This window comes from Cnephaeus nilssonii (assembly GCF_951640355.1).
Source record: "Cnephaeus nilssonii genome assembly, chromosome: 22".
Taxonomy (NCBI): Eukaryota; Metazoa; Chordata; class Mammalia; order Chiroptera; family Vespertilionidae; genus Cnephaeus; species Cnephaeus nilssonii.
Window position 1 is genome coordinate 17,494,566 of NC_137093.1, and position 27,663 is coordinate 17,522,228.

General features: G+C 45.1%; 1 long non-coding RNA gene across 1 annotated transcript; it reads right to left on the reverse strand.

The window, feature by feature from the left end:
- Positions 1-1,605: 1,605 nt before the first annotated feature.
- On the reverse strand, positions 1,606-26,111 carry LOC307094079. Its single transcript, XR_013813037.1, has 3 exons — positions 25,947-26,111; positions 5,335-5,677; positions 1,606-4,623 (listed from the first exon to the last, which is right to left on the reverse strand). It is a non-coding gene; the product is annotated as an uncharacterized lncRNA (long non-coding RNA).
- Between the last annotated feature and the right edge of the window lie 1,552 nt (positions 26,112-27,663).

The following is a 27,663-nucleotide window of genomic DNA, read 5'->3' on the forward strand; positions in this document are numbered from 1 at the left end:
CCTGTCCCTCCTGTCTGTCGCAGGTCTAGATGTAGTCCACGCCATTCCGACAGCATGCACATGCTTTCCTTTCACATAAGCTCAATGTGGAATAATACATCTCTTTGTGGATTTCTGATTAATGCCTGCCTTCCGCACCAGGCTGAGCCCCCCAAGGCAGGGACTGGTGTTGATTTTTACTCATTGGCCCAGAACCTATTGCTGACATATAGAACATGCTTAATACATGTTTGTTTCAAGAAAATTAAATCAAAAAACTATTTCATATAATTAAATTGTAAGAAATTGCAAATGAATATGCAAAACATAAACCTAAATAATGTTAATTTCAATTTCAGCAGCTTTGAAAATAAATATAAATGCTTTAAACATACTACCATTTAAAAAATTAATGATTGCATAGAGAGATGAACATTTTTTATATAATATGATGTTCAGAAAAAGAAGGATATAGGACTGTTTTTAATAAAATCTTAATTTTTACATTTTCTTCAATAAAAACTGGAAAGGAATCCCCAAATGTTAATAGCAATTATTCTGGGTAGCAGAATTATGAATGGCTTTCATTCTCTTCTTTATATTTCTCAGAATTTTCTAAGTTATTTGTAAGGAAAATATATTACTCAGAAAAAAGTTATATCAGTCCATTATACTTTCTGGTACAGATTACAGAAAACCAACCTCAAAGTGGCTCAAACAATAACAGGAATTTATGACTAATGTAACTGAGAATGTTTGGTTATGGTTTGATCATGGCCCTGGCCTTATTTCCTGCAAATATCTTGTATTTGGTCTATTTCTACGTTTCGCTTCCATCCCAGATTAGCTTCCCTCATAAAGGCAAAGTGGCTGCAGTGGCTCTATGCTTCTCATCCTTACCTCTTCCCACACAGGAGAGAAAGCACCCGTGTGCCACTCTGATTGGACCAGCTTAGAGCCCAGCCTGCTTCTGAGCCAATCACTGTGGCTACTGGTTCATTTCTCCATAGCTGGAGCTGGAAGTGCAGTCACATTCCCGAGAGCCATGCGGATCACTAAACTGAAATTCAGGCTATGGGAAACAGGCACAGAGGGGAAGGGTGTTTGCAGATATGTCTGCTATATACATCCTATATAATAAAAGGCTATTATGCAAATTGACCGAACGGCGGAATGACCAGTCGCTATGATGTGCACTGACCACACCACCGGGGGGCAGATGCTCAATGCAGGAGCTGCCCCCTAGTGGTCAGTGCGCTCCCACAGGGGAAGCACCACTCAGCCAGAAGCAGGGCTCACAGCTGGCGAGTGCAGCAGCGGTGGCAGGAACCTCTCCCACCTCCGCCGCAGCACTAAGGATGTCCGACTGACAGCTTAGGCCTGCTCCCTGTGGGCTCCCGGACTGCGAGAGGGTGCAGGCTGGGCTGAGAACCCCCTCCCCCCCGAGTGCACAAATTTTGTGCACTGGGCCTCTAGTTGTAAAATAGAATGCTCACTTACCCCATGGAAAAGACTAAAAGGCACTGTGATGCAATGAAAAGGGCTTTGGTGTAAGATAAGATCCCATCCCCCCCCCCCCCCCCCACACACACACACACACACACTGCTTTTCAACAATATCCTGGAAATAATACGAATGTAATGAGGAAAGAAAGGGTCTCCAGACTGGGAAGGAATACATACAATTATATATTCACAAATGGCATGATTGTCTCTGTAGAAAATCCAAAAATATTAAGGAAAAACCTGCTGGAACTAATAAGAGATATAGCAAGATTGCCATGTACAAGGTTTATACAAAAGTCAATTGCTTTCCTATAAACCAAAAACAAACAGGTAGACTTTGAACTTAAAAACAATATCATTTACATTAGCACCCCAAAAGCTGAAATACTTAAGTATAAATCTAACAAAAAATACATGAGCTATTTATGGGGAAAACTGTGAAACTCGGGTGAAGAAAATCAAAAGAACTAAATGGGAAGACTTAATATTGTCAAGATGTCAGTCCTTTCCGACTTGATCTATAGATTCAATGCAATCCCAATCAAGATCTCAGCAAAGTTATTTTATGAATAGCAACATACTGATTCTCAAGTTTATAGAGAGAGGTACGAGACCCAGAATAGAAGGAGAAAAACAGGGCTGGAGATCTGAGATTACCTGACTTCAAGGCTTACTATAAAACTACAGTAATCAAGACAGCATGCTATTGGCAAAAGAACAGACATGTAGATCAATGGAACAGAATAAGGAGCTCAGAAATAGACCCACATAAGCATAGTCAACTGATCTTTGACAAAGGGGCAAAAGCAATACAATAGAGAAAAGGTAATCTTTTCAACAAATGGTGTGGAACTACAGGACATCCACATGCAAAAAAAGTGAATTGAGAGGGTATTACTGAGGGTATAGGTATCCTGACACCCTGCTTCTTCTATCGTTGCTATGGTCTCTGCTTGTAATTGAACACCCAGAATGCCTCTTCTAAGGCCCAGGGACTATCTTGGAAGAGGTGGGCATATGAAATACCCTTATACCCTTCACAAACATTAACTCAAAAGAGATCATTGACCTCAATGTAAAATGCAAAACTATAAAACTCCTAGAACAGTGACTTTCACCCAGTGTGTCACCAGAATTTTTAAAACATTCAATACCTAGCTATTTAGTCAGGGGCACTGATCTCCTTTTCCTTAGATTGTCAAATAAAAACATGACACCAGACAACACAACAATGGCCATCTGGTGTGAATGAATCAAAATTATTCCTAGTTTTTTTCTGTCAGATTGAAAAAAAAAATACATTTTTTTGGTGTGCCACAGGATTTTAGTAATTACTTTATGTGTGCCATGAGATGAAAAAGGTTGAAAATCTCTGTCCTACAAGTGATGGAGAAGAAAACCTGGATACTCTTGGGTATGGTGATGCCTTCTTATTTTTTATTTATTTATTTGTAAATATATATACATTGATCTCAGGGAGGAAGGGAGAGGGAGAAAGGGATAGAAACATCAATGATGAGAGAGAATCATTGATCAGCTGCCTCCTGCACTGGGGATCGAGCCCGCAGCCTGGGCATGTGCCCTGCCTGGGAATCGAACCTTGACCTCCTGGTTCATAGGTTGCCGCTCAACCACGGAACCACGCTGGCCGGGCTGGTGATACCTTTTTAAATACAATACCAAAGACACAATCCATGACAGAAATAATTGGTAAACTGAGCTTCACTAAAATTAGAAACCTCTGCTCTGGGAAAGACAATATCAAGGGAATTTTAGAAGCCAAGCCACGGGGATGATGCAGGCGTCCCAGGGTTACAGGGACCCGAAAGTCCACGACTCACTGCGGCCTCTTGGCTTCGTGCAGGAAAGAGTTCAAACACAGCCAGCCTAGAGTTTAAAGTGCAGGAGAGTTTATTATGCCGCAGTGAGATGGAGATTGGCGCCTTCACAGGCAGAGCAGCCCTCAAGGGGCCAAAGAGCCGCATGTGGCTCGAGAGCCGCAGTTTGCCGACCACGGGCATAGGGCATTCAATAAGGGGGAGGAACAGTCAGGATTTTTCTGAGAAAGGGGTGGAGACATCTCAGAAGATCCACTTAGGTCATGCTGTGTCTTTATATGGGTTTTTCTTTTCCAAGCCTGGTGGCTCCGGGTGCTTTGTTTAGTATGTTAATGTATTACAACGAGTGTATAATGAGGCTTGGGGTTACCACAAGATGATATTAGTCTCCATGTTGGCTCCAGCTGGTCTTCTGCCGGTTCTAAGCCATGAATCAGTTGGAGGTTGGCCTTATTATCTTCTTGATAGTCCTTGTAGCCCTTATTCGTTACAGCTGTCTCGCCACATACCCTATCTCGGAATTGGGAAAAAATATTTGCGAAAGACACATCTGATAAAAGACTGTTGTTTAAACTATACAAAGAACTCTTAAGACTCAGCCATAAGAAAACAAACAGCCAGCCTGACAGGTGTGGCTCAGTGGTTGAGTGTTGACCTATGAACCAGGAGGTGATGGGTTTGACCTGCCCGGGTTTCGGGCTCGATCCCCAGTAGGAGGCATGCAGGAGGCGGCCAATCAATGATTCTCTCTCATCATTGATGTTTCTATCTCTCTCTCCCTCTCCCTTCCTCTCTGAAATCAATAAAAATATATGTTCTTTTAATAAAAGAGGGAGAATTTGCTCGTAAGATGGAGTCAGATTTGTCTGCCCATTGCACCGCTTTTATCTGGCTCTTATGATTTCATATGCCCACCTCTTCTGAGATGGTCCCTGAGCCTTAGAAGAGGCATTCTGGGTGTTCAATTTACAAGCAACGGTAGAAGAAGCAGGGTGTCAGGATACCTATACCCTCAGTAATAATCGGAGCAAAGCATAAGTTAGTCTCTGTGTCTGTAAGGCCATCCTCCAGATAAAAGGCTCAGGGCTCCATGTCTGCTGGGATGAAGGCAGGCGGTGACAATCTGACAGTTTCCCCGTGTTTGCAGGCCAACAGTCCCTGATGATGTCCTCAGGTGCTCAAGAAGCTCTCTGTGTGGCTTCCACAGCATCAGTCACCAAAACTGTCCAAGCAGGAGCTGCTGTAATGATTTCTCTGAAATTTACATTATGTGGTCTGGCTGCAGTCTGCAATTGCAAGTCTCAGAAAAAAACACACACATAGTTTTAGTTCTCAGTAATTCCAAGGCAAAGGATGGGAGAAAAATAAAACACTGGTTCAGATGGCTGAAGCCGTCTTTCACCAGAAAAACTCAAGATCCAGTTCAGTCCATAGGTGAACAATAAAACTTTAAAGATAATTAACCAAACGGAAATGTAATATCCACAGTTGTGAATTATGGTTTCCATGGGAACAGTTTTTTTCTCTCTAAACTCACCCTCATTTTATCCAAGACAGCCAGGTTAGAGACTAATTCATTGCCTAAGTCGTCTCAATCAATTAATCAATTTGACCTGTTATCTGTATAAATACGACAAGAATAGCAATTGATCATATAGGCTCTTTTAAATCTGTTTTGCTGGAATTTCGTAGGGAATCTCCAGGTTGAACCTTAATTAGCCTCTCACGGCTAAGATGTCAAGCCACACAGTTGCCATCCTCATTTGCCTGCAATATCGGTAGCTTTGGGTTAATTTCTCAGGTTCTCAAGGTTCCCTAAAATGTCCTGAGATTCTTCCTTTGTCATCTCCCAGGAAAGACTGCGATGAACCATGTAATCAAGCTTTTCTTCAAAGCCTCCAAGAGCTTATCCTCTCTGCCCACCCCACCCCCCGCTTTCACCCCAATAAAATGTTGCCTGGCATCCCAGCATCAGGGAAACCAACCTCCTTGGAAAAAAATAAATTCTTACCTCTTATCCCAACTCAACAAGCATGCCATCGCTGTTTCTTGTGAGCACCGCAGCCTTGTTTGACAATATAATGAGGTCTGGTTAAACAGATGAAAAATGCCTTAACCTGAGTGTTTATCTCAACCCTGCCAAAGCTTTCAGCCCCCCAGGCACTCCCATCTCTGCAGAGAGGGTCAAGAACCTTCTTCGTTGCAGCCCATGGCTCGGAGCTGGCGTCTTGCTACACCAAGCCACTTCTGCAATAGCAGAAGGCAGGAGTTTCTGTCAGTTTGAATTTCCTGAAATGCACTGGCCTGTGTCACGGTCTCAATGGTGTCTGGGGGCCGTTTGTTCTGTCAAATCCCTGGAATCGAATAAGAAGAGAAAAGGGAAAGTTAGTGCAAGCAAAGCAGGTTGGAGAGTGTTGCTCAACAATGTCCACCTGGGGCAGAGCTGGATGCGTTGGTTGGATCCAGCCAACACGTACACTTAAGAAGGCTCTCTGCCATGGTTCTAGAGACGCAAACACATGGTCTAGGAAGCATTTGCAATCCAGGTGACACACCAACCATTCCTTTCAAGTCAAGTCTACAGAGAACACCGTGAAAGGAAATTGGAAAATTACCCAATTAATGCAAACAAGGATAATTGTGAATGAAAAACACAACTTAACATGTAAATATGTATATGACTACTTTGACCCATTCTGTGATTTCCAACCGATCCACCCTGGGGTGTTGCCTTCCAACCAGATTGTTCTCTGTCTCCAGCACACACCCTTAGCCCTTGTATCACTGTGTTGTGATTGTCTACTGACATGGCTTACCCCCACCTGACTGAGCTCCTTGAAAGCAAAGAATTGCCATCTGGCACAGACCTTCATTCCTTGCTTCCGATGGTGAATAGAGATATGCAATAATTAAATTAATCAATAATGGATGAATAGAATAAGGTATTTGAGAAAGAACACACAAAAAATATGCCGTAAGAGTAGCATTTTGGAGTCTCCAAGAATCACTGTAGGAACAGATTATCATGCATGTTGAACAAACATACTCCAAATAAAGGTGTGGTTTTTTTTTTTTAATATATTTTATTGATTTTTTACAGAGAGGAAGAGAGAGGGATAGAGAGTTAGAAACATGGATGAGAGAGAAACATCGATCACCTGCCTCTTGCACACTCCCTACTGGGGATGTGCCCGCAACCAAGGTACATGCCCTTGACCGGAATCGAACCTGGGACCCTTGAGTCCGCAGGCCGAGGCTCTAATCCACTGAGCCAAACCGGTTTCGGCCTAAAGGTGTTTTTTTTTTCCCTCTTTAATACAATATCCCCAACTGCTTCAGAGAGAAATCACCTTCACTTCCACTTCCTGTTCCAGTGCTGGGACATGGCCATTCAGTTGTTAATTTACCTGTGCTTCCCCCACCTACATTTTTTTAAAATATACTTTTATTGATTTGTGAGAGAGAGAGGAAGAAAAAGATAGAAGCATAGATGAGAGAAACATTGATCAACTGCCTCCTGCATGCTCTCTACTGGGGATTCAGCCTGCAACCTGGACTTGTGCCCTGACTGGGAATTGAACCAGTGACCTCTGAATGCCTGGGTCCATGCTCAACCACTGAGCCATACCAGCTTGCTCCTCCCTCCATCCCAGCCCCCAGATTTGATTTTAAAAAGGATCAACTGATTTCCAAGAAGACTCTTGAAGGGATAAAAAGATACCAATATAACTAGATATTCAGAAGGTTTGTAGGAAATATTTCAGCATTTTCTTTATCTGGTATTTATCTTCTTCCAATGGTTCACTTTATTTTAGAATGCCTTGCACTGTATTAGATTAGAATGAATTGATTGGATTGGAATAGATTGAATTGCATTGGACTATAATAAAATGGAATGGAATGGAATGGAATGGAATGGAATGGAATGGAATGGAATGAATTGGACTCGCACTGTTTACTTCCATGTGTTGCCTCATCCACTACAGTGTAAGCTCCTTGAAGGCAGGGAAGGGCCATGAGTTTTTACCTATCACAGTGCTTGGCACATAGTAGTTACTCGATATTTGCAGAATAAAAAAGTAAAAGAGGTAGTTGGGGACAAGCCCAAAAGGGTCTAGGTTACACCTATCATTTATATTTGGCCTTGTCCTTCTTTGAGGTGAATGATGTTGCTCTTTATTATCTCTAATAAGGCTGGACATTGTCATTTAGGAGAAAACTATAAACCTTAAGTGCCTTGTGTGAAGTTTTTGTGTTTATTTGTTTGGGGGGGTTTTATTTTCTTTTTAAAGTGTGCATAATTAAACGAAGACCAACTACATTCATTTTCAATTTATAAATAAGTAAATAGGCAATAAATTGTATAAATTGCCTTCTCCAAATGGAAGCATGCCCAACACCCAAGGGAGTCACATCTTAAATATAAAAAGAAAGCCCACATGTAGCCAAGATGCAATAAAGAAAGGAGGGAAACCAAACAGTGGCATCGAACAGGGTGAGGGGCAACACTGGCCAGAACAAAGGAGACGTGCGTTAGTTCTAGCATTTTCCACAATATTCGAAGCAAAATACAGCTGCAGGTTCCTCAGAAAATTGCGATGTCCCCTTTAAAAATGATCTCTCCAGTTATCATCGGGGCAGCTCATGTCTCAGGGGTCATTAACCTTCTGCCCTCCATCCCTAACCCTGGGGCTAGGGGAGTATCTCTCTAAGAGACTCGCTGCCAGAGGGGGTCAGTATTTCCTCTTAGGAGCCCCCAGAGCAAATGACTGAACAGATTAGGACGGATTAGACAGATAACAACTCAGACCCTTTTACAAGCACATTTTTCACTTGACACTCAAGTTCCCTCCTGTGCCCCACAGTCTCACACAACCCGACGACTGGATAATATTACTGAAATATCTGCGCCAGCCCAGTGCGTGGAAGTGCACGCAGCCAGATGTTCTTGTAACCCTGTTTTACTGAGTTATTTATATCCATATAATATTTGACATTTCCTGTGTTGTTAAAGAGTTGGGGGCCCTTGACGTATTTTTTAAGAGAACAGTGCCGACTTTTCATTTTTTTTTTCTTTGATGCCCAGCACCAGAAATAAGTAATATGGAGAGGGGTTGTATTAAACAGATGCTGAGGTATCGAATCTTTACCTTATTTTAGTGCCTTTCATCTTAAACGATCTTCATGAACAGAAAGATGCTAGACTGAACACGCGAACTGAGCCTCCCATTCCATAAGAGTGCAAGCCCATGGGCCTAAGATAAGTCAGCCAATAGACAAAGAAAACACTTTTTAATAAATATTGAAAGTATAATCCACATTTCTGGGACGAAACTTTATGGATACATGAACTCCATCTTATCTTTGAACTTGATAGATATGAAAAGGGCTAGTTAAAATTTTTCCAGTGAAGTATGAGCTGGCAGATTTCTCTGGCTAAATGAAATAATGGAAACTTTATAGAGGTGCAAGTATTTGGTTGAGCCTAAGCCGTAAGAATATTTAAACTGTATATGAAACTTGATATCCTAGAAGGCTATCCTTCTGTTTTCTTTGTTTATTATAAGGATCTATTCACAAGCCATTTTTTATTTTATTTTAAGATTCCCAAATTTTAGAAAAGTTTCCCTTTTATAGGGTAGGGCAGGGGAGGGGGCCTGGTTTGCAATCAGTTCTTGGTATCTCTGGCCACTCAACACTGAAAACACACACACACACAGAGAGAGAGAGAGAGAGAGAGAGAGAGAGAGAGAGAGAGAGAGAAATACAATGTGAATTAGTTGGGGTCTCTTTGGCCTTCAAAGTTGTTTTACAAATTCTCTCAAAACTCCCTATGTTTGGTGTTCTGTTTTTTGAAAGATCAGCTTTCTTTTCTAAAAGCAGAGTACATATGCACATGTCATTGTGCAGAGAAACTTCCCAAATACATTGTCTTCCACTGTGTCTTACCCCTGCTCACCCCATTCTGTACCTCGCTCTGAATCAGAGGCCCCTCCCGACAAATCAAGAGCCCAAGGAAGCCGCCCGCTCCGACGCAGCAGTCAAATCCTTTGCAAATCCTCTAAGCTGTGATAAGTCGCTAATCTTCAAGCAATGGACAGATCCTCTTAGAGCAGACAGGTCAGGACGGCGCTCAGTGCACAGGCTTGCTCCTCTGTGTCAATTCCCCAGCCCCTTCCCACCACTGACAGCAGACTCTGCACTGAATCCTTCCAGGGTTGCTCCTCTGCAACAATGGAAGTGGGGGAGTCGCAACTGGGAGGCCAGCATGGTCTGGACCAGGGTTTTATTTTGGATCTGCATCTCCCAGATTCTTCTTGACCCTAGTTAAGGCCACTAGACTCTGGACCCCAAATCAAGATCTTTTTCCACCTCTTAAATCCTTGCTATTTTTCTTCCTATACATATTCAGCCCACCACTGTTTTCCTGGCAAGTATCTGGATTTTTTTGTTGTTGTTGTTGTCCATCTTTGCTTCTTTCCTATTTGCCTCAGAACTTTCTCCCTACTTCTACCGATAAACTCTCACTCTAGAAAATCTCCGGGAGGAGACACCTTAGTTCGCTTGGAAAACAGTCAAAAGCTGTTGGCCAAGGTGTTTGGGAAGAGGTGGAAAGAATTCTGTTCACAGTCCACACATCCAGTGTATTTCCAGGGCTGCATTTCCTGTCCTGAAGTAGACATTTCAGCCCCAAGTGCAATCTTCTATGTCATCAGGCTGCCTTGGATGAAACAGAGACTCAAGTCCTGAAGATATGCCTCCAGAAAAATCTAGCCCTTGCTTCAAAGTTATTAACTGATTCACCTGGTTGGAGCCTAGAGTGTCGAAGGAAAGGTCCCAAGGTTTGACACTGGGGTGGGCAAGTTCATTTCACAGAAAGACTTTCACAGCCACAAATAATACCATGAACCTAGCAACTGCTCCAAGAAAATTGGACTAACAGATGTGGATAACTTAAGATAATCCATCAACACCATGTGGAAAAAAGCAAACAAAAAATATTATACTGGGGTTGGTAACAGTAACATCCCAAATGTGAGAAATGTACGTTTAAGTCTAAAGAATAATATCCATCCAGATAATGGCGAGAAAAATTATGTCAATTCCAGAAGAGTTAGAAGCCATCTCTGCAGTGCAGCACCGACTCCAGCATAGGAGAGCTGAGATAAAAAAGGAGACGAGCCTAAGGTGGTGTGTGTCACAAAATAAGCACCCTGCAAGCTATGGCTAGAACCATTATAGTTATTATATCAGGGGTAGGTGATCCCTCGCCTTCAAATAGAGAAATGGAGGCACAGAGAAGAAAAAGTTGCCTTACATCCAGGCCAAAACCACCTCTTCTGCTGCCTCTAATCTCTACTCTCGAAGCAAGTACTATCAGAGTGGCCAGAGCAGCCACCATTCAACTCCCAATCCCCATCCTCCGAATAGAACATTCAGAAAGGCTTAAAAAACAAACATCCAGTCACCAGATGTCCTTAACATCTGGCTAAAGCCATAAAACTATCCTCTACCACCACTACCTCCTTCCTAACTCCGAAGTGTAGGGGGGAAAAAAACTCATGAAATCTCTGATGCAGTGAAATAGGATCTTGGCATATCCATCTTTGTGACTTTTCCTTTCTTTGCTGTATGTCCTGAATCTCTCCTCGTTATTCAGAGGCATCCACGTGGCTGTAAGGAAAACATTGACTCCTATACCAAGAGAACTTAAAAAAAAAAAAAAACACCACTCTGAAATTCAATTCTTTATAAAAATTCTAACTTAAGCTCCTGGAAATCAAAAGGGAAGGTTCTAGCCTGGCCAGCATGGCTCAGTGGTTGAGCATCGACCTATGAACCAGGAGGTTATAGTTTGATTCCCAGTCAGGGCACATGCCCAGATTTTGGAGCATGCAGGAGACAATGATTCTCTGGCATCATTGATGTTTCTATCTCTCTCTCCCTCTCCCTTCCTCTCTGAAATCAATAAAAATATATTTTTAAAAAATAGGGGAAGGTTCTAAGGGTAATGTGTCTGCCAGAGCAAAGGGGATGGAGGATTAGAAGGAGGGGAAATGATGATGCTCTCTACCCTAAAGAGACTTGGTGATGGTAGCCTGGGTTGGCAGTAGAGAAACAAAGGTGCTGAGATCAGAACCTTGAAACATGTCAGGGGCCAAGTCAACAGAAATAGACGTGAGGAGATGAGGAGGAGGGAGAGGAGTCCGCATGGAGATGGTCTAGCATCACCAGTGGCTAACTGTGAGCCCATGGAAACTGAATGGCTGAACACCATCCAGCACTGTTCAAGAGACACACATCAACTGACCTCAACTCCTTCAGGTGAGGGCCCTTCTTCAGCAGGCTCTTGCAAGAGGCGAGTGGCACCTCTAGTAGAAAGACACCTGGCCAGATCCAGGGCTTTGCTGGGCCCCAGCTGGGGATCTTAGTGAACATCCAGGACACTCACACAGACCCCCTGGAACAGGATGGAGTGCCTGACTCCTAACCAAGCAGGGATGGCACAGCTCAGCACTGCCTGTGGTGGATGGCTAGACCAGTGCCTCAGCCTCAGCACTATTGCCATTGGAGGCTGGTAGTTCTTTGCTGCGGGCACTGCCCTGTGCATTGGAGGATGTTTACCAGCATCCCTGCACTCAACCCACTAGATGCCAATAGCACACACACCACCTCCTTGTTGTGACACTCACAAGAAGTCATCCATTCATGGTCAACAGTCTCCCGTGGGGGTCAGGGGTGCAAAGCTGTCCCCATTTGAGAACTATTGGTGTAGACGGTAAGGAGTCCCTTCCTTATTACACTGAGTCAGTGTTGTAGGGATAGACATTAGATCACTTACAGCTACAATTTGTGACAGCAAGCCACTATCTCAGACACTGTCCCAGAAAGTGCGTTTATTTCCATCGTCTCAAAACATTGGAAGCACCCACTGCTTCCATTCATGGAAGCACCCACTGCTTCCATTCATTCCCCAACACACACACACACAGCACACGTGCACTCACATACTCTCCACAGACTTTTAGGGATGTGGTATAGACCAACTCCAGCATATGCTACTTCCTTTCTGCGTGCAGCAAGTAAGTACAGTAGTTAGCTGTGAAGGGACCATTTGTATTAGCTTAAGGACTCAGGGTGCTCTATGAGGAAGCTACAGAATGAGTAGTAAAGCTGAAAATGGAAGCAAGTCTATTCCAGAATTTGGGATTGGAGGAGGTTTTTGTGGAATTGACAATTTCTTGAATAGATGCTGGGGCAATTATTATCCTCAAATATTTACTAGTAAGCCCTCCCCCTTTTCCAGATGTATAATATGAAAAGAAATTCTTAATTTTTCTAATGCTTTTCCTTCATCTGCAAAATGGGGATATAATAATATACCTTATAGGATTGTGATACAGATTAAATGAGCTAAGCCATTATAACAATTAGCACAGGGCCTGACACTTAGAAATCTCTCAATGGAATCAACCACTCTCATTTTCATAATAATAGAATAGCAGATTGAAGGGACAAATGATGGTAAGGTAATAACATTTTACCCATGTTTTGAAGTTCTGACTTATAAGATCCTTGCTCAGCCTTGTGATATAGACACAGTGGCCATTACACCCCTTTAACACAGGCATCAGCACAGAAGGTTGGCCAGACTCGCTCCTGGACACATGAGTAGTGTATGGTAGCCTAAGACTCCAAGCTAGATTCCTGGATTCCTACCTGAGTTCTCTTCTCTGACACCACGCCCACCCTACACCATACTGAGGGTCTACACCCAGATCTGTTAGATGGTTTCAGCTGCCCTGGTCAGCTTAACCATCAGGAAATAATGTTTGCTCATCTGATCGGATGTCCAGAGGTTGGGCAGATTCCAAGTAAACATGCAGTCAAGACCCTGACTACATTTCCCAAGATTCTCTGCAGCTGCCTTCCTCTGGGCAGCAGCCTTGGTCTCAGAGCAGCAACCCTCAGAGTCACCAGCAAAAGCAGAGGCAGAAAGAGAGAAATGGCTAATTACTGCTCCTCTTCAAAGTGAGTAAGAATATCCCCAGAAATCTCTACAATCTTTGCCTGAACCAAATGTGTTCGGGAAGGATGGAAATGCCCTGATTCGTGTAGTCAAACCATAGCCCATCCCTGGAGCTGGAATCTTGGGCAGTGTGGAACAGTGGTTTGCGTCATGCTCAGATTCATTCAGTTAGGAGGGAGGAGGGAAGGGAAGCCAGTGGGCGGTTCTCACACCCTTCGTGGTGTTTAAGACTTAAAGCTTTTACTTTTCTTGTGGTAGTCATCATAAAAAGAAGTTTTAGATGAATCTAATAAAGCCCTCAACAAGGAAGTGAGATTTGAGGAGAGGTCTGAGAGAATGGAGGGCATCCTACACCCCAGAAGTTCTCCTAGAGACGTTTCCCAACACCAGGAGCAGCAACAGATCTGAATGAAGAGAAGCTAACTACGTGAAGTCCTCAAAACGATGAAAATCCCACGTAGCGATTTCCCAAGTCTCAGACAACTGCTTCCTGGTCTTCGCTGCCTTGACTTCGCTCTGAGCAACAGACGTAGCTCCACGCCCTCGGTTTATTTTTATGAACAGCTTCTCCCCTGCAACATCATAAATCGTCAGCAGCTCTTCCAGGGATGGGTGTGCTCTCTGTCTGCAGCTTTTAGCAGCAGCTGATCCGCAGATACCACGAATGGCCCGGACGCGTCCCCTGAGACCAGAGATGAAGAGCTGAGAAACCCTTCTCCGCCCACCTACGAGAAATGACCATGAGGAATGCTTTCCTCATGGCTTGGGGCCTCATGTACAGCCGGTGGTGAAAGCCACTGCTCCCATGTACCGGTGCAGGGCAGAGAGAGGAAATCCAGGGAGGCTAGAGGGGAGATACATCCTCACAGGTGGAAGAAGAAAGGAGAGAAAAGATGGGATGGGTAAGTGGGTGTTGCTGCTGCACTCCTTCCTGAGCATGCCCAGTTCCCACCCAGAGCCCACACCCGGCAGGAAGGGACAACTGCCGGATTCCCAGTCCACGGCCCTGTATGCAACCTCCATCCCCCTTCACCCAGCACAAGGTCCCAGCCCTTACCCACGCACAGGTGAGGCCTAAGAAGTAATATCACCGAGGAAAGTACAGAACCCCAAGAAGGCTGATCCTATCCTATAAATAACTTGGCTGCCCACTAAGTTCTACCCCAACTCTCCCAAATGACTTGTCCCCACCGCTCCTCCAGTCCCACCCACTCTTTCTAGCACTAAGTTACTATCCACTCAGCCAGCAGGTCTGTAGCCACAGCCTCCGGAACATCAGTCACAAAAACAACATTGAGGGGGGTGGGGTGGGGGCAAGAGAACAAGAGGAAACCACTTGTTCGTGAGATGGTTCCAGGCCCACCATTTCATTCATCTTCATCGGGGGACGTGGGCAGGCGGTCTCAGACCCGGGGTCCAGGTCTGAGGTCATCTGGTCTACCAGAGGCACTGCCTGCCCCGGGCCCAGCCTCACTCCACACATGTGCTCGCGAAGTTACGCGCACTCCAGCCTTCTGTTTCTGTTTATTTGTCTTGCGTTGTGTTGTTTTATTAACCAGAACTTGAAAAGGAGGCTTTCTTTCTTGTGCTGCCATTTGGCAGGAGACTAGAGGTTACAGTAGCAGGCAGAGCCTAAACATTTTTTTTTTTAAAAAAGTCTCCATGGAAGTTCCTTCCAGAGAGAAAAACTATATCCGATTCCCCGTCTCCCATTGAACCTCAGAAGGACTTCCCACACCTTAACCTTCAAATAACAGAACCCCGGCCAACGCAAATGGAAAAGCATAAATTTTTGCACGTAAAATGAAAAATCAGGGGGTGCAGACAGGCCTGTGTCAACAGGGTATTTTGAGCTATCAGTGAATTTTTAGAAGCAGCTTTGGAGGCCTGCTTCTCTGCTCAGGGACCTGGGGCGTGTTTTCCAGGGCCTCTGCTACCCCGGGCTATCTTCACCTCATTTTCAACAGTAGATAGGAACCCCACTTAAAAGACCAGGCAAACAGAGGCCCAGGTGGCGGAGGACTTACATTCATTCCCAGTGATTAAAGAGCAGAGATGAATGTCTAGACGGGACAACCCCCTGTTAAAGATAACTCTCAGGGTAGACTCTAACTCCCATCCTTCCTAATCCTCATTGCTCAGTTTCACTCATGGGCTCCCTCCCTAGAATTCGGTACTGCCCTGTTATTGTGCATGACTTTTTTTTTATAATTTATTTTTACTGATTTCAGAGAGGAAGGGAGAGAGAGATAGGAACATCAGTAGTGAGAGAGAATCATTGATCGACTGCCTACTGCAGGTCCCACATCAGGGATCCAGCCTGCAACCCGGGCATGTGCCCTGACGGGGAATCGAACTGTGACCTCCTGGTTCATAGGGCGACGCTCAACCACTGAACACGGACAGGCTGTGCGTTACTTTTGTCTCTGTCCATCACAGACTGAGTTCCTCATCTCTAAGCTCAAAGGAAAAAAAAATCCAGTGGAGAAGGAGCTCTCAGCATCTCTGTCCCCGGATCCTAACAGGGTGGTTTTAACACTGAGGGTGACAGTGAGTGACGGGCTCTGGCCGGGGTTCAGTTGTCTCCGGCCCCGCCCCTTGTGCCAGGAGAGGAGATGAACGCAGCCGCTCATTTTCCCTCTATTTCCCTCCACAGTCACGGGTGGCTAAGTCTCAACGATCAAGCTGTGGCAGTTAGAGACAGGAAATGGAATCGGAGAAAAGAGACTTAAACTTACCCACCATGGAGAGCCCCCCCTCATCCCCCCCAGGCTGGGGCGAAGCTCTTCCAGGTCCCAAGGCCCCCAGCTGGGTTTGCACCTGGACAAATCCTCCAGGGCTCAGATGGCCCCTGCATTCCCCAAACTCCTGGGAGCCTGTGCTGGATCCCCTCCAAGCTGCTGCTGCCCAGTCCCCTTGGAAAGGGTGTCCTGAGCGTCAGAAGAACTGACCCCAGGGGGTTAAGGAAGCCCAGAACTCAGGTGGCCCCAGCCTTGCCACCAACCAAATGAAAGGCTCTGAACGCAAAGTGCTTCCCTCCTGTGCCCAGGCCTCATCGCCTATGACATATGGTGGGTCTCAAAGTGCAAAGACAGCGTTCTGTGGCGCTGGTGGTGGAGTCTGCTTTCCAGCTCCTGCCATTCAGAGATTCTCTGTGGCCGGGGCTGTCTTTGATCAAATATTGCACCTGTATGGAAGCGGCAGGAAGGCACACATGTACCTAAATGGTGAGGCTCGGCGGCTCAGTAAGGCAGCTTTTACTTTCTTTTCCTTTTTTAATAATTTTTTATTGATTTCAGAGGAAGGAAAAGGGGGAGATAGATAGAAACATCAACGATGAGAGAGAATCATTGAACGGCTGCCTCCTGCACGCCCCACACTGGGGATCGAGCCCGCAATCCGGGCATGTGCCCTGAAGCAGAACAGAGCCGTGTGACCTCCTGGTTCATAGGTCAACGCTCAACCACTGAGCCAAGCCGGCTGGGTGATAAGGCAGTTTTTTCTACAATCACGCAAGAGTAAGGAGAGAGTAGGGTTTTTTTTGTTGTTGTTTTGTTTTTTGAGTAACATGACTAGATTGTTTATAAATTGATCTAGATGAATTCCAAAAGCCGAACACAACTCACTTTTCAACCCAGCGTGTGTGTGTGTGTGTGTGTGTGTGTGTGTGTGTGTAGAGTTTTCTTACATGGCTGCCCGGCTCTGTTTAAAAATCAGTCAGCAGCCAGTCATTTATACTTTGGGTTTTTCTGATAAATGACAATTTCTGAATACATGCCTTATATGTAGACTGATTTCAATGGAAATAATTGAGTGATTTTTTAAAATTAGAAGTGTTTCTGGCATGTTTCTACATTTCAGAATAGGTGTACTGTGCCAACGGCAGCTGCTGAAATTCTTTAGAGTTTGGTGTAGCCAAATTTCATCAATTATAATTTTATAAAATTTGTAACATTTAAGGTAAAAAGTTATGTATTCATATAGCTAATATTTATTGAGAATTAAGTTCCAGGCACTGTGCTAAGTAGTTTAATACATAAAATAATGTAATCTTTATTATTACCCTTTTGAGATATTAGAATCCTTTGCTGTTATTACACTTCCTTTAATGAGGGGGAAACTGAGGCTTAGGGAAGTTAAGTAACTTGTCAAGGTCATGGAGCCAGTATGTTGCACAGCCATTACACAAATCTAAGTCTACTAGACCCAAAGCTGGAATCTTAACCACACACTATATTGCCTCACTGCACCGTTAGTGATGGTAGTTTAATAGCAATTACTAAACCATGCTTGATAGCACTATTAGCAATCAAATTTTTAAGCATATATTCTTAAATTTCTACTAATCTTTCTCAAGGAGTTCTCCAGTGGGAAAAAAGTAGAGGTGTTTTTTTTTTTTAAAAAAAATTACAAATATTGTCAAAACATAGGCAGAAATAAGTTTCTGTGTGTGGACAGCATTGCATGCTTGTTCACGTCCCACTTTTGAAACTTATTACCCAGAATTCCTGAACAATCTAGGATGAATTTGTGTGTACATTTTGTATCTCAGTACTGACGCTTTTATGTGATATTGAGTATTGATATTTGAGACTCAGCCACTAGTGACAAACTTGAGCAACTACCACACAATGAACAGCAGCATTGTAAATATAAATTCTTTAAAAGATGCACTCAAATTTCTCAATAATGTTGAAATGTCAGTTCCCTCTTTTTATCTATAGATTCAACACAATCACAACACGGCAGGCTTTTTGAGATAGCAGCATGGTTCTAATTTTATATGGAAGGTGCTAGAATAGCTAAAAACAATCTTGAAAAAGAACGAAGTCACAGGACTGCACTATCCTTCACACTATGATTCCAAAACTTACTATAAAGCCACTGTCAGGACAGTGTGGCCTTAGTGAAAGGTTAGACAGATAGATCAGTGGAACAGAATAGAGAAATATAGTCAACTGATTTTTGACACAGGTACAAAGTCATGTCAAGGAAGAAAAGATAGTTTGTTTTTTATAAATAAATGGTACTAACACTTAGATGTCAATATGTAAAATCAATTCAAGCAATTCAATAATGAACAACTACATATTCTTCACACCTTACACAAAAATTAACTTAAAATAGATCATAGTCTTAATTATAAAAATTGGAACTATCAAATGTCTAGAGGAAAACATGGGACTATATCTGCATGACTTCTGGTCTGGCAAAGGGGTTTTAGCAATGATAATACAAGCAAGATTCATAAAAGAAAAAATATATAAATTGTACAAAATAAGGACATTGCAGGAAAACTGATGAACTCTGAATAATCTGTAGTTTAGCTAATAGTGCTGCACTAATGCTAAGTTTTTATAATCATGGTTATAAAATACTAGAGGCCCGGTGTACGAATTGGTGCACGGGTGGGGTACCTCAGCCTGGCTGGTGATCAGGGCCGACTGGGGCCTGCAGGCCGGGGCTAGGGACGGAGCTAGGTTGGCCAGCAGCAGGAGGTTGGCTGTGGGAGCGCACTGACCACCAGGAGGGGCAGCTTCTGCATTGAGCATCTGCCCCCTGGTGGTCAGTGTGTGTCATAGCTGCCAGCCGATCATCTGGTCGTCATGGTCACTTAGGCTTTTATATATATAGATGGGTGAAGGGTATTCATGAACTATCTCTAATAACTTTGTAACTCTTGCTCCTGTGGGATGAAAGGAAGGGAAGTCAAAAAAATTGGATGTTTTAGAGATGGAAGGAGAGGGGAGTTATGAAATCAGTGAATTGGCCTTGTTAGAGAACAACCCCACCACCACCTTAAGGAGATGGAAAGTTAGCCTGTTTCATGGGATGTGTTGATAGAAACTCAACAAGGAAATATGAGATTAGAAGTTAAAAGACTTGGGTTTCAGCCAGGCCCTGTGGCTCACCTGGCAAAGTTTGACAAATTACTTATATAATTACTGAGATAATGTCTAAAACACATTACTTAGATAATGTATAAAAGATGATTCTAAGAGACTCGGGTTTCACACATGTGGCTCCGTTTCGCCAAGTAAAAGATGGTGATAGCAACAATCGTGTCACTTAATGGAATAACATACTTAAAAGTCACCATGAAAAAAGGAGTCATTTCTGTTTCAGATTCTGTTTCTTCATCTGGAAACTGAGCATGAATTTCTCTAGGGTCGTTTCCGATCACATATGACTCTAAGTGCTACATAAATATATCATAGAAATATTATAATAGTAGAATAAGATCAGGTTTTGTATATACATCCATATGTCAAGTCTTTTATTAGTACATGTATTAAAATTGGAATAAAATTGACCCTAAAGATAAACGTGAGAGGTGGGGAAAGTAATTCTCTTTCCAAAAATATCTGCTTACAACATTTTTAAAATGCTGAACTATGGAATGTATCATGTGTCATTAAAATGCAACCTAATTCTGCCTGGCCAGTGTTGCTCAGTGGTTGAGCATCGACCTATGAACCAGGAGGTCATGGTTCGATTCCTGGTCAGGGCACATTCCCAGGTTTCAGCCTTGATCCCCAGTAAAGGGCGTGTAGGAGGCATCCCATCAATGATTCTCTCTCATCATTGATGTTTGTATCTCTCTCTCCCTCTCCCTCCCTCTCTGAAAGCAACAACAACAAAATTTTTTTTCAAATGTGACCTATTTCTAATGTAATCAACTTAGTGGTAGTTTGTCAAAAGCATCTCAGTTTTTTCAATTAATGTCAGCTGAGTATTCATGCCATGTGTGGATGTGTTTATTCAAAGAAGTGCCTGTGGATTGTTTTTATTTTATGTGTAAGAAACCTGTATGGGAAGTGCGTCAGGCACATAACTGCATCCTTCCCTCTAACCCGCGCCATTGCTGACCTTGGTGCCCGCCCACCTTCCCTGCCCAGCAGCCATGAGGGAGCTGAGATGAGAAGACCAGCAGTGTGTTCCCTCCATTCCTGCCCCCAGTGGGGCGGGCAGGAAATGCCAGCCTCCTCACAGGAAGGCCTGCTGCGGTGAGATTTCCCGATTTACTTTATAAATGCAAGAGGGCCAGATACAGGAGGAGATAAGCGCTCAAGATTGCAAGTGCTTATCATCTGCCAGGCTTCTGGGCCCCACAGCCATGGCCAGTTTCTCTTAGAGACATGCAGGCCGAAGTTCAGTTTGGTTCCAAATCGAGAGGTCTCCCCAACTGAAAACCATGATCACCCACCCTTGTCAGTCCTGGCAAGGAAACCACTCCAAATAGCGTGCTGAATTCTCACCAGGAGTGGCTTCTTCTGCCTCGGGTATTCCTAAAGAAATTCAGGAAATACCACTCTCCCTCTTAGCTGCACATTGGCATTAGCTGGGGGTGCTCTAAAAAAGACTGGAGTCTCTGGTTCCCCAAGTGAGCATCTATAGTCAGGGCGCCCACTCGACTTCATGGTACTCAGCTGCCCCGTGATATTTCCATGGCAACGCTCCTCCCTCGGTTCTGATGTTCCACTGCTGGTGCCACTCATATAAAACATTTAGTACAATGTGAAGAACGGGATCCTCAAAAAGACAAGACAGCCAGCCAAGATGGCTAGCTGAGTTCATAAAGGTCAGGGGGGGGGGGGGGGGGGACTAGCTCAATTTAAAAAGTATTTTTATTGATTTCAGAGAAGAAGGGAGAGGAGAGAGAAAAATAGAAACATCAATGATGAGAGAGAATCATTGATCGGCTGCCTCCTGCACACCCCCACTGGGGATCAAGCATGCAACCCGGGCATGTGTCCTGACTGGGAATCGAACCGTGACCTCCTGGTTCATAGGTCGAGACACTTAACCACTGAGCCATGCCGGCCGGGCAGGACTAGCTCAATTTAGCATTAAACGTGCTCTGGCAGCCGCACGGGCCAACCCACTCTTTGGTCAGACCCTGGGATGAAGGGGGGCATTACCCACTTGAAGGAGAATGCTCCATTCCACCCCTTCTCTTCTACTCCATTTTTATAAAATAGAACCAAAACCCTCACCCAAAGCCACAGCACAGAGGCTGCATGGAGAGCGAACAATCACATCCTGCTTTCTCCATCTCCACGTTATCAATCATTGTGAAGCCATGAGAATTGCAGAGTCAACTACTCAACTCCTCTCTGTGTGTCACTCACAAGTCTGACATTTTAAGAAGAGAAAATGGGATTTGAAATACATCTCCGTCTCCTTTTTCCTCAGCCAAAAATCTTACTTCACAGAGTCTCATTTAAAAACACCACCAAGAACATGAAAACATACCCTCCACTTTTGATCTCTTATCTAGGGAAGCCAGAGGAACTCACAAGGCGGTGAGTCCCCAGTGTTTATTGTGTTAAATGGGGACATTGTTTTGTATTCAGCTGTGACGTGCGTTGAAGTAACACGGAGTAACTGTGCTCTTTCTGGGGCCTCACTGTTCCCTGTTTGCCAAAGTTGAAGGTCACAAAATCATAATAATGACACAGCAGACCAGTATTTGACCAGGCAAGTATTTACATAGCTTCTCTTCCCTCCAGAAGTTGGAAACAGGTGGCCAAAGGCACCTTAGTTCTTGAAAGAGTCCCCCAGACCCTGGCAGGAGGGCTATCATTTATATCTCTCCCCACTCAACTGTCTCCCACACTTCACCCTACTCCTTCCACCTCCATTAAAAAATGTAACCAAGCCCAGCCGGTATTGTTCAGTAGTTGAGCATTGGCCTATGAACCAGATCACGGTTCAATTTCCGGTCAGGGCACATGGCCAGGGTTGCAGGCTTGATCCCCAGTGTGGGGCATGCAGGAGGCAGTTGATCAATGATGTTTCTCTCTCATTGATGTTTCCATCTCTCTAGCCCTCTCCTTTCCTCTCTCTCTCAAAAATCAATGAGTTCCTCTTTGCCTTAATGAATAGTTTCATTCATTCTCTAATAACCTTACCTCTACCTCTCCAATCCTGGGGAGCTTTAGGCATTTTTTAAAAATATATATATATTTTATTGATTTTTTTACAGAGAGGAAGGGAGAGGGATAGAGAGTTAGGAACATCGATGAGAGAGAAACATCGATCTGCTGCCTCCTGCACACCCCCTACTGGGGATATGCCCGCAACCAAGGTACATGCCCTTGACCGGAATAGAACCTGGGACCCTTCCGTCTGCAGGCTGACGCTCTATCCACTGAGCCAAACTGGTCAGAGCAAGGCATTTTTATTTATGGGTGGGGTGAGGGTGAATCTGTGAGATAGGGGGAGGCCCTTCTCTCACTCCTATTTGGATTGCAAATCTCTTGCCCCAGTCCTTTTCAGTCTCACTCTGAATGCTCCCTATTTTGTACCTTGTGCTACTCACCCTAAGAGCCTCTTTACACTGATGACATGTGTGAGTGTGTGTGTGTGTTAAAGGACTGACCAGGTGTGAGTGTGTGTGTGTGTGTGTGTGTGTGTGTGTGTGTGTGTGATGTGATGGAAATCAAAGGACTGACCAGGTCACCCACATGATGGAATCTAAAGAGCTGGGTCTGCTGGGTCTTCTTTCTCATGGACACTTTTCTATTCACTACTTTCATTTCCTGGACTTATCTCCCTGAGCAGATTTCCCACTCTGCTTTCTTTGTCATTTCTAGGGGCTCAATCTTGTTTTGCAGCCTGTCAGGGGCTACAGGGGCACACAGAGAATGAGAGATAAGGCGTGTGACATCTTGTTGGCTCCCCTGTAAAATCTGACATTGCTTGTTGGAAGAGTGGGAAGCAACTTCCTTCCTTTCTCATCATGAACAGCAAAAAGAATAGGAAACCCAGAGAGGCTGAAACTCAATTAGGCTTTGGATGTTATTGGGGGCGGAAAGAACCCCAAAGACAGGAACACTGCTTTACACACAAGGCCACTCATGGCCAAAAGCATTAGGTAGTCAATAAATAGTCATCATCACAGCAGGTTCTGGAAAAGCTCAGTAAGTGGGTCAGCCTCATCAATTCTCTGTCACTTGCTTGGAGAAACCAAGTCATGGCAAAATACTGCATCTCAGATGCATTCGTTGGCTGGGGCTGCCATCATAAATGCAAAATACTGAGTGCTTTAAACAACAGATTTTTGTTTTCTCACATTCTGGAGACTAGAAGTCCAAGATCAAAGGGTCAGCAGGGTTGGTTTCTCCAAGGCCTCGCCCCTTAGCTTGCAGTGGCCACCTTCTCGCTGTGTGCTTGCATGGTCTTTCTTCTGCGCTCCCACATTTCTGTGTCCTGATCTCCTCCTCTTACAAGGGCACCAGTCACCTTGCATCAGGGCCCAGGCATTTTGATCTCGTTCACCTCTTGAAAGACCCTCTCTCTAAATACAGTCATATTCTAAGGTACTGAGGGTGAGGGCTGTAAGATCTGAACTTTAGGTGACACAATTCGGCCTAAAGTTCATCAGGAGCAGAACCAAGACTGGAACCCAAAGTTTCTAGCCCTATAGAACATTAATTTGACATTGATTCACATCCTTTCCCAGGTTAAATTATCTCCTGGAATTATGGCATTCTCTAATTGGGGGAAAGGGGGTATCTCTTGATGAGCTAACTGTAGCCAAATTGTGGGCCAAATAAGGAAGCTGAGTCCTAACTGTCTTGCTTAAAATCATAAAACTCCTTGACAACCACCCAGTGGATCCAATCTCCTATTCTCCTAAACTCCACAGGAGGGTCACTTGCTAATCTGTGGATTGTAAATCTATGGCACAAGGAAACAGCTTGGTACAGGATGATGAGGGAGCAATAACTATGGAGCAAGAGAGCCCTCACTTACCTGGTCTCCCTTTGGAACGAGTTGGAGGGATAAGCGGGTTTAACGAGTCTTCCTGCCCCTTTCCCTCCATCCTCCTCTTTTATGCCGCTCCTTAAGGCAGCTGTTACCAATTTCAGCAATTTTCTCCTGGCAAATTGAAGGCTTCAGGTGACAGGGAGTTGGTTGTATCCTTCTGGAGAATGAGATAGGCTACTTCCACCCCACTCCTGCTCCCGGACTGGGTGGTTAGGGCTATAGTCACTTCCCCAGTGGGCATCCCCATCCCTCCCCGCCCCCCACACATGGACCAGCAAGGCAGGCTTCTAGGTGTATGTCCAGTTCAGAGAGACCCTATCTGAGACTCCACATTATTCCTCACTTCATTCTCAGCTCATTTGTTTTCCCAGGACCACCAAGATTTTATTATTTACATGCCCCTTGCAGTTAGTGCCCATTCTGATGCTTGAAATGACAGGAAGAGTGTGAAATAGGACCTGTGCACGCGCACGCGCACACACACACACACACACACACACACGAAGAGTTTGGTACAGAACTTAGATACTGGGCACCTCTATCAGCTGACCACACCCAGGATGCTTGGGCGGGGCGGGGGGGGGGGGGGGCGGTGAGCTCATGCTCCCTGGTTAATCCAGGGAGGTAAAAATGAAGCCAACACATGAGCACTGATTGTATATAAACCTGAGAAGTAGCAGTCAGGTGAAATTTTCCTGTCAGTTTTTCCTTAGTTTGGTTTTGTTTATTGTTGTCTTCCCTTCTTTTCTTTTCTTTTTTTAAATATTTTATTTTTTTTTTACAGAGAGGAAGGGAGAGGGATAGAGAGTTAGAAACATCTACAAGAGAGAAAGATCCATCAGCTGCCTCCTGCACACCCCCCACTGGGGATGTGCCCGAAACCAAGGCATATGCCCTTGACCAGAATCGAACCTGGGACCCTCCAGTCCACAGGCCAAAGCTCTATCCACTGAGCAAAACCGGCCAGGGCCCCTTCTTTTCTTTTCTTTTTTTTTATTAATCCTCACCCAAATATATTTTTCCATTGATTTTTAGAGAGAGTGAAGGGAGGGGGAGAGACAGAGAAAGAAACATAGATGTGAGAGAGACACATCGATTAGTTGCCTCCTGCACATGCCCGACTGGGCCCAGGGATTGAGCCTGCAACCCATCTACGTGCCCTTGACCAAAATCCAACCCAGGACCCTTCAGTCCGTGGGCTGATGCTCTATCCACTGAGCCAAACCAGCCAGGGCTTGTATTCCCTTCCTTAGGTATTTCAAAAAAGTGATGTAGCTAAATAATTGTTTCCTTTTTCTGCCTGTCTATTTCAGAGTGGACACTGGGTATCCAGCCATGATCAAAACAAACTCAACTTCTGCCTTTGGGGAGCTTACAATCTAATGGAGGGAGAGAGAGCTTAGACATGTTTACAAGCAAGGATGTAATAACAACTGTGAAGACATGGAGGGGGAAGAGTTTAAAATTCAGAGGGAGATACTCAAGTGATCTCTTAGAAACCCCCTTCAAATAAAGGAAGAAAGAAGGTAAGGAGGGAGGAAGGGGGGAGAAAGAGAGGGAGAGAGGGAGTGTGGGAAGGAAGAAAGGAAGGAAGGAAGGAAGGAAGGAAGGAAGGAAGGAAGGAAGGAAGAAGGGAGGGAGGGAGGAAGGGAGGGAGGGAGGGAGGGAAAGGAAAAAAGGGAAGATAAGGAGAGAGAGAAGAAGGGAAGAAGAGAGGAAAGAAGGGGGGGGATATAAAGGATATAAAGGAAGGACCAAGACTAGAAAAACTTAATCTGGATGGTAAATTATTACGTAGACAGTTGTTTAGTGCCTACCTCCTCTAGCATCTTTGAAGCCCTCCTTTTCAAATCTCCAACTCTCCTGACAAGAACCTGTTTAAAATGCAGGACATCCTCGGAGAATGGATTATGGGACGTAGGTAGCAGCACCTCTGTCTTATCCGTGGTTGTTTGGAAGAGTGTGTTTGTGTCCTTGGGAAGGAAAACCATTTCCCGAGAATGAAAATACGGGGGCCGTGGCTCTTGGTCCTCAGCCCCTTCCCCTCCCAGGCCCAGCCTTGTTTTCCTAAGCAATTGTCAGGAATGTGCGGGGCGGGGCGGCCTGGCCATCAGCTCGCAGCCTAGGCAGCCCCAGTCACGGTCCCGGCTGGCCTTTCACCTCGCAGCTCTCCCGGCTGCTCTTATTAAGCAGCAAAATGTTTCAATATGTGGAGCTTTGGGGGGAGGGACGGAGAGAAAAATCGGGATATTGTTGCGAAGGAAATAATGAATAACCCTGCCGCCAGTCCCCCATACCCCCCACGTGGGGAGATCTGGTGATAAGTGTGGTTTCTCCAGAAATGGAATTCTAGCCATTGCCTTTTGGTCAAAAATCTCCAGAGACGGGAGGGGGGGGGCGGGCGGCGCAAAGGAGAGGGAGCCAGTCCTAAACACATTCTCTCAGTGCCAGAACCAAAGTAGTCAGCCATCTAGGGACCCAGAAAAGAAAGGGAAATTTGAGAAACTGAGGCCGGTTCCCGGAGGTGCGCAAAGCCTTCAGCTTTGTCCTTAAAAATGGACCCACTCCCATCTCTACTCTGACCTGTCACCTCCATTTCCCCTCCCCACCTCCAAGTTCATCTGTTTGGGGGAGGGGGAGGAGGGAGAGGCTGGGTGAGCAGTTCCCAGTTGCAGGAATCTCGGGGTCGTCCTAGGCACGGGTTTGCAAACCACTCAGGCCCGGTCTGTTCTGTGATTCGGCCACTGGAGGAGTACACGGGAGCTTGGACTCCAGGCCAGGTCTACACGTGGAAGCGAAGAAATAAGCAACACCCCCAATTTCAAGGAAATGCACATTTGAAGACCCAGACATGACTCCTTAGCAAGGGTGTTTTTAATGTGTGTGTGTTTTTTGATTAATCTCCCCTCCCCCCACCCCCATCGGTTATTTCTCTGACGTTTGCAATTCACTTCGCTCTTCTAGAGTCTGCCTAGAAAGTGTGGGTCACAGGGGTGAATCCTTCCTGGGAAGGACGAGTCAAGGCAAGGAGTGACCTTGAAGCCGAAAAATCAAAGACCTCCCTCCTCTCTCGTTTAGGCCTGAGGAATGAGCATTCGAAGGGTCGTCCGTCCTTTGGAACGAAATCATCAGCCTGAGGAAGGCCTGGGTCGCCCGGCTCCCCTGGGCTTCGCAGAGCCGCCTGCGCGTTCGTGATGAGTGTGTGTGGTTTCCAGGGTTCCTTGACATTTCCTGGAAACCCAGGCAGGCCCCTGGAAAAGCAGCTGGGGGCAGATGGGTGGCTGTCTATAAAACAATCCATCAGACGGCAGTTGAAATATTGATAAGAAAACGGAAATCGAATTAAAAGACGGCGCGGGGGGGGGGGAGAGGAAGAGGGAGTGGGACGGGGAGCTGGGGAGAGGCGGCGGAGAGGCAAGCTGCAGGGCGCACAGACTTTAGTGGCTCCTACAGCCCCCTCCCTCCCCCCACCCCAGGAGGCGCGGAGCCTGACCCCCCCCCCCCCCCCCCGCCCCTCCGCGTCTGGATGTGCAG